Raw genomic sequence first — 7,718 nt, forward strand, 5'->3', positions numbered from 1 at the left:
ATCTAAAGGTTGAAAAACATTGTGGGGAAACAGGCACCCTCATCTATCCTTGATGGGAATATAAGTTCCCCCATCCCTTATAGGGGACAATTTAGCAATTTCTATGAAACTGAGAAACACATACATTTCAACCCAACAATTCCACTTGTAGGAAATTATCGTACAGATATGCTTGCACATATTCACAAACATGCATGTAGCAGGATACTTACTGCCACAGTGTTTGTTATAACAAAAGGTTGGAAAATATCCACAGCTCGGGGACTGGTCAAATTAAGTATACTCTTGCGCTGGCCGTTGTGGCTCACTAGTTAAGAGGGTCGGCCTGAGCTCCGAAGGGTCTCAGGTTCGATTCACAGGCAAGGGCACAGACGTACCTGGGTTGCAGGTTCAATCCCAGCCCATCAGGGTGCCTGTAGGAGACAACCAGTTCATGTCTCTCTCTCTCACATCAGTGTTTCTCTCTCTCTCTTCCCCCTCCCTTCCACTCTCTCTAAAAATCAATGGAAAAATATCCTCGGGTGAGGGCTAACAAAAAAGTATACCCTTAACAATGGAATATATGCAGACCCTAAAGCTGAAAAAGCTCTTGATTTTTAAAATTGAGATGAAATTCACGTAACATTAAATTCATGGTTTTAACCATTTAAAAGTATAAAATTGTGTTTTTATGTTTTAATAAGAAACATCCTCCGAGATATATCGGTAAGTGCTCACCCTCACTCACCTTCTGTTCCCATCTGTCTACCTCTGCTGGGAGGAATTGTTTCCAATGAGCACCGTTGACAAGTCTTGGTGACACGGGAGGCTGAGAGGATCTGTTGCTAGGGAAAGGTGGTGTTAATATTAATTAGTGGTTCTCAGACTGGATGCACATTAGTGTCACCTGGGGAGATTTTAAAAATGTACTTGCCCAGGCTGCACCTCTAGAGATTTTTATTTCATTAGTTAGAGGTGTGGCCTGGGCATGATTTTTAAATTTAGATATAATTGACACACAGTAAAGCCCATGTCTTAGTACATAGTGCAGTTAATTATGATAATTGTTGATACCTGTGTAACCACTGCCCCAGTAAAAACATAGACTGCCCTGGCTGGTGTGGTTCAGTCGGTTTGGCATCGTCCCATGCAGAGAGGTCGCAGGTTCGATTCCCAGTTAGGGCACATGCCCGGGTTTTGGGCTTGATCCCCAGAAGGCAGCCGATTGATGTTTCTCTCTCTCCTTCTCCCTTCCCTTTAAAAAATAAAAATAAAAATATTTTAAAAAATAAAATAAAACCGCCTTTATTTGAAACGGCCAGTTTTCCAAAGTTCTTACACAAATTTGCACTCTCACTAGCAAAATATGAGGTTCACATTTGCTCCACATTCTTGCTGATACTTTGTATTGTCTTTCTTTCTAAAATTTTTTTATTGATTGATTTTAGAGAAAGAGGAAGGGAGAGAGAGAGAGAAACATCAATTTGTTGTTCCACTTATTTATGTATTCATTAGTTGATTCTCATATGTACCCTGACTGGAGATCGAACCCATGACCTAGGTGTGTCGGGACAATACTCTAAGCAACTGAGCTACCTGGCCAGGGCTATCTGTCTTTTGTTTTGTTTTTTTTTTATCCTCACCCAAGGACAGTTTTCCATATTTTATTCAGATAGAGTAGGAGGGAGAGAGAGAGAAAGAGAGGGAGACATCGAAGTGAAAGAGATACATGGAGTGGCTGCCACCCACACAACCCCAACCAGGGCTGGGGACAAACTGCAACCGAGGTACGTGCCCTTAGCGGGAACTGAACCCGGGTCTCTCTGGACTGCATGTCAACGCTCTGACCGCTGAGCCAAACTGGCCAGGGCCTATCTGTCTTTTTATTTATTTATTTTTTTATCCTCACCCGAGGACATTTTTCCATTTTTTGTTCAGGTAGAGTGGGAGGGAGAGAGAGGAACAGAGAGAGAGAGAGAGAAACATTGACGTGAAAGGAACACATCAAGTGGCTGCCACCCACACGACTGACCAGAGCCGGGGACAAACTGCAACCGAGGTACATGCCCTTAGCGAGAACTGAACCCGGGTCTCTCAGGACCACAGGCCGACGCTCTAACCGCTGAGCCAAACCGGCCAGGGCCTATCTGTCTTTTTAATTGTAGCAATTCTTATGGATACACAGTGGTATCTCATCATGGTTTTAAACTGCATTTCCCTAATGACTAATTATGTTAATCATCTTTCCATGTGCTATCCTATTCACATATCCTGTCATAAGGTGTCTGTTTCAGTCTTTTGCCCATATTTTTGGGTTGTCATTTTATTGTTGATTTGTAGGGGCTCTTTGTATATTCTGGATACTCGTCCTTTGTCAGATACATGTATTGCAAATATAATTCTTGTTTAAAAGATCCCTAGTGAGTGTAACATAAATCTAGTGTTGAGAACTCCTAGTTCACTAAAGATCAGTCTCAGAAGCTCCCTACTTTTATGGGCCCCCAAGTCTGCCCCCTGGCATCTGTGCCTGAGGGTTAACTCTTCAATCCATGTGATATCCACTGCTGCAGGGATTTTAGGACTGAGGGGTGCCTTGTCAGTCTTCCTCCTGTGGATCTATCTGGCTTTGGACATGTCCATTCATCTGCAGTGTTCTCTTATCCTCTGCTGTTAGACCATAGGTAATTCTTTTCTTGTCTCCACCATAAAATTTTCCATGTCTGAAACTTGACCTTATTGTCTGACCCATTCCCACCACCTGGAGATGGTTGTGTCAAAGGGACAAAGCTATGTTTTCTCCTGGATGGAGCAAGCTTGTGTTTTAGGCATACGAGTGTGACTTTCTGCACCTCCTCCCAGCCACTGTCCTCAGGCTGCCTACCGGCTCACTGAAAAGGAGAATCATTTTCTAGCAGCCTCAGCAACCATTCACCAAGAAGCTGGGAGCGATGGCCTGGTCCCTGTCTCTTGAAATTTGCTGTGTACTTGCTGCAGGTCCTTGCATAAGGCAATTAACCTCTCTGAGTCTTGGCTCCTGTGATTGGTAAAGGAGACTTCCCGCTGGTTGTGGAGGAAGTGCCTGGCATAGAGTAGGCGTTCACAAGCCATTAGTTCCCTCGAAAGGGGATCTGTGAAGTCTGGGCTCCGAGCAGTGCAGCTGGGCTCTGCCTGGGGAGTTGCCTCGCCCTCAACATGCTCTGATGTCATATATCTGCCCCTTTCCTCCATACTTTCAGAAGCCTGGATTGGCCAAGGTCCCTCCTGTTGTGTCATCCTCACCCTGCCTTTCTTGGCTAATTTAAACAGAGCATCCAACAAGGGCCCCCGGGCTCTTTAAGCTCAGAGCAGATGGCTGGGAAGCCAATTCTCTGGGACATACAGTTCCTGACTCAGATCTGGGCAGGGAGCCAAGGCCTTCGAAGGGCTGTAGAAAAATGTAACCCTCACTCCCCCCACGTAAGAACTTGTAGTTCTTATTGTACGTGTCTTTTGGTGCCAAAGAGAAGGGAAGAGGACCACAAAGGTTAAGATTAGGTGTTTCCTGGGAGTCTGTTCCTGGGTTGGCACCAGGGAGGAGCCTTGACCGTATTTTGTAGGAGAGGTGTCCACGTGCTGTAGGAAGGGTTTCTCTGTTGCTCCAGGAGGAGGGTGAGGAAGCTGAGGAGGACATCATGGGGAGCTCCCAGAAATGTCCTTGACCTGGGGAACAAGTGGGTACAGGGCATCTGGAGAATCTACCAACACTAGGCACTGGCTGGAGCCCATCCATCTCACAGCGAAGCATGGGTGGTTTGGTCCCAGCACAAGATTTGGGAAGGGAATAGAAGAGGGATGTCCCATTTCTGGGTGTAAGTGAGATTTCTCTGAGCTATTTCCAGGTCTGTCTGGAAGCAGGTTCAAGAGGGAGACAGGGAGAATGCTGGCAAGAGGAGTGGCTGGGATGGGGGGGACCTCTCCTCTTCCCTGGTTCCTGGTCCCCATCAGTGTTTTGGATGCATCAGTCCCACCCAGGGCCTCATTCTAGCTCCCCAACATGGTGCCCATTGCTCTCCGTTAGGATTAGTCAACTGACAAACTCACCCATCCTTCCATCCAGCAAATATTTACTTATCAGCTCCTACATGTAGGTACTAGGCTAAGCTCTGTGAATCTGTAACTGTGAAAAAGACAGGTCTGTCCTTCACAGGGCTCACATGGTTATGGGGGAGTCAGAGAGGTTATCAGGAAGCCACATTCCATGGACTAAGTCCAAGGATACAGGCAAGGTATGTCACATTGTGTCACAGAGCAACTGTTAGGAAGAATCATGGAAGGTGCCTGGAACAAGAGAGACGACAGCTGAGAGCCAAGGAATCAGTAGGAGAGATAGTGAGACAAAAAAGAAGGGAAGAAAGTCCGGGCAGGGGAAACAGCAGGCGGGAGGGCCCAGAGGCAAGATGGGAATAAGAAAGTGCTTCAGTTTGAGAAAAGTGTCTGTGGGGTGGGGGCGGGGGGGGGCGTAAAGAAGTGAAACGGCAGAGAAGCAGTCGGGGACTAGATCAGGAGGCCTTGTCAGACACGGTGAGGAGGCAAGACTTGATCTGGAGGGAAAGGAGGCGGCTTTGAGGGGTTCAGACAGGGCCATGACATGATCAGACTGGTGTTTTGGAAATATCGCTCTGGTTTGCAGAGACAGTGGGAAGCAGGCACAAATAAACACAGGAAGAAAGGCAGGAGGCTATTGCAGTGAGCCAGGCGAGAGATGATGGTGATGTAGACCAGAAAGGTAGCAGTGGGGGTAGAAAGATGTGTTTGGGTTTGGGGTGTATTTTGGAGGTTGAACCAATAGGACTCACTTGTGGATTGGAAAGATGCCTCCCAGTTTCTGACTTGAACAATTGGGGGGTTGGTAGTGCTGTTCATGGACATGGGGAATATTGAGGGAACAGGTCTAGGGGAGGGTGGGAGAGGAATTTAGTGCCACGATGAGTGAGCTTCCAGGAAGACATGTCCTGTAGCCAGCTGGTCATTACGTCTGAAACTCAGGAGAGAGATGTGGCTGGAGACAGACGGAATTGTGAGGTCTTCAGAGTGATGAGGCCGCCCCCAGGGAGTGGAGGATGCCAGGTTCTGTGCAGCAGCACTGTCCTGTCAAAGGATTCCCTGCGCTTTGGTTCTTGCTTCAACCTAGACCCTGGGAGGCAAGTTTAGAAGGCATTCATCAAAGACTTTGCAATTTAGTGCAAAGACCCTGCAGACAGGCCTAGGTCTTGGCTCCCTCTTTCCCCCCAGTTCTTGTCATTTCCACAGCATCTTGGGAAGACGAGACTCGAGACTCGTTTCCAGTACGAATTTGTCCAGCCCCGGGCCAGGGTCAGTTGCCATTCTTGGGAAATTCGGTTTCCAACTCCCCCTGCTGGCAGAGCTGAAGATGACTCAAGGCTGAGTGCAGAGCTGGAGAGAGCACCCTACCTCCTGCTTCCCCTGTGAAAGATTCTTCTCACCCCAAAGGAGGAGATTAAGGCCTCAGTCCCAGGCCCCTTCTCCACCTCCCCCCAACACTCCATGCACTTTAGAACCCTAGCTAGAAATAGGGAGAGAAAAGTCTAATTAGTTACTGGGAAACAAATTAAAATTTTCCTGTTTCCAAATCACTTTTCTCTTCTGCCCCAAACCCATTCTTGAACTCCTTGCCCACGAAGACTTAATTTGGTTATTTATACCTGTCTGCAAAAACATTCTCTTCCTATCTCAGTATCCCAGAGTAGCATTTTTTTTTTTTTATCCTCACCCAAGGATATTTTTCCATTTTTTGTACAGATAGAGTGGGAGGGAGAGACAGGAAGGGAGAGACAGACAGAAACATCGACGTGAAGGGACACATCGAGTGGCTGCCACCCGCACGACCAACCAGGGCCGGGGACAAACTGCAACCAAAGTACATGCCCTTAGCGGGAACCGAACCCGGGTCTCTCCAGACCGCAGGCCGACGCTCTAACCGCTGAGCCAAACTGGCCAGGGCCCAGAGTAGCATTTTGCTGACACCAGTTGGCCTTCCTCCTCATATAAAGTGAAGCAATGGTCTGTGCTGTAAAGAGCACTGGACTGGGAGTCAAGGAACCTAGGTTTGAGTCCTGTTTCTGCCACTGATTCACAGTGTCACCTTGGGCCAGTCACTTCCTTCTTTCCCAGTAGCAGTTCTCTCACTTGTGACATTGGACTGGACTCCAAAAAGACATTCGAACTCTACCGTTCTAGACTTTGCTCCCACCACCTTAGCCTTTTCAGTTCTTCACATGCCTCAAGCTCTCTCCTGCCTCAGGGCCTTTGGTCATGCTCTTCCCTCTGCCTGAAATGCTCTTCCCTTCCCTTTTTTGTTTCGTTAACTCCTTGTCCTTCAGCTCTCAGCTTACATGCTACTTGCTCAGAGAAACCTCTCCCAGACCGCCAGACGGGGTCAGGTAACTCATTATATGCTCTCAAAGCTCCCTGAAGTTTTCCTTGCGTGCCTTCCTTCATCATGGTTTGCAATTTTTCATATGCTTGTGTGATGATTGTTTTCAAGTCAACTCTCCCTCCACCATAAACTGCTTGATAGCAAGGACCTGTCTGTATGTTTCACTCACCACTGCACCACGGCCTCCAGACTTTTGCCTGATCATCTTCTAAAGCTCAACACATATTTATTAAATAAATGAAAAAGTAAATGGATGAGTGAATCCCTCTCTTCATCTATCGGCTGCTTTTTGTATCTAACTAGTATAGTACTTAAGAGCAGAAAGTCAAAAGCTAGGCTGCCTGGGTTTGGACCCTAGTTTATCATGCACATATTGTGTAAACTTGTGTAACTTATTCAATCTTTCTGGGTCTCAGTTTCCTTATCTATAAAGGGAGGATAATAATAATATGCACCACCTGACAAGGTTGTTGTGAGGATTAAAAGACTTAATATCTGTAAAGTGTGTAGAACACGGCTGGCATTCAAGTGCTGTATTAGTAATAGCTTTTGTTCTTATTCTGCCTCATCCATCTCTCCACTTACCCATTCTGAACCCTCCCACAAGACCTCATTATCTTATTTCCGGTCTGTGAGTGGGTGACTCAGTGTAATTTGCAGAACAGATAGCAAAGGGTTTTTTTTTGTTTTTAATTTTATAATGGAAAATTTTAAACATGCAGAGAAGAAGAGAGAAGAGGATAATGAACCTCTGTAACAAGCTTCAACAATTATCAATATTTTGCCAATCTATGTTCATCTGCTCTCTTCTCGTTTTTCTCCCTACTGGAGTATTTTAATGTAAATTTCAGATGTCATATCATCTTATCTGAAAATATTCCATTATGTTTCTCTCGCAGATAAGCACTTTAAAAAATACAACAATACCATTAAAACACTTAAAAATTAACCATAATTAGGGAAGGCTTTCTAAACCGCAATCCCTTGAGAGAAGCTGGGGAAACGAGAGCCCTCACTTCGTGGTAGATGTGAAATGAGAAACAGCCAGAAGAGTTAATATAAGTAAAAGTGCTTTGAACAGGGTCTGACAACATCAATGGACTATAGTAGTTACTAATATTTTGATTCTCTTTCGTTCTCCCCATGTATCTACTCTAAATCCTCCCCAACTTCTCTCTCGTTTCCAGTCGGTGAATGAGTGTGACCATTTACAAAGAAGGAGTAGATGGTGAGTTTCCTGGGTCATTGGCACCCTGGGGTAGGATCTGGATCTCCTGAAGGCACTGCAAAGGGCAAGGACTGA

Source organism: Molossus molossus, unplaced genomic scaffold (assembly GCF_014108415.1).
Source record: "Molossus molossus isolate mMolMol1 unplaced genomic scaffold, mMolMol1.p scaffold_m16_p_2, whole genome shotgun sequence".
Lineage (NCBI taxonomy): Eukaryota > Metazoa > Chordata > Mammalia > Chiroptera > Molossidae > Molossus > Molossus molossus.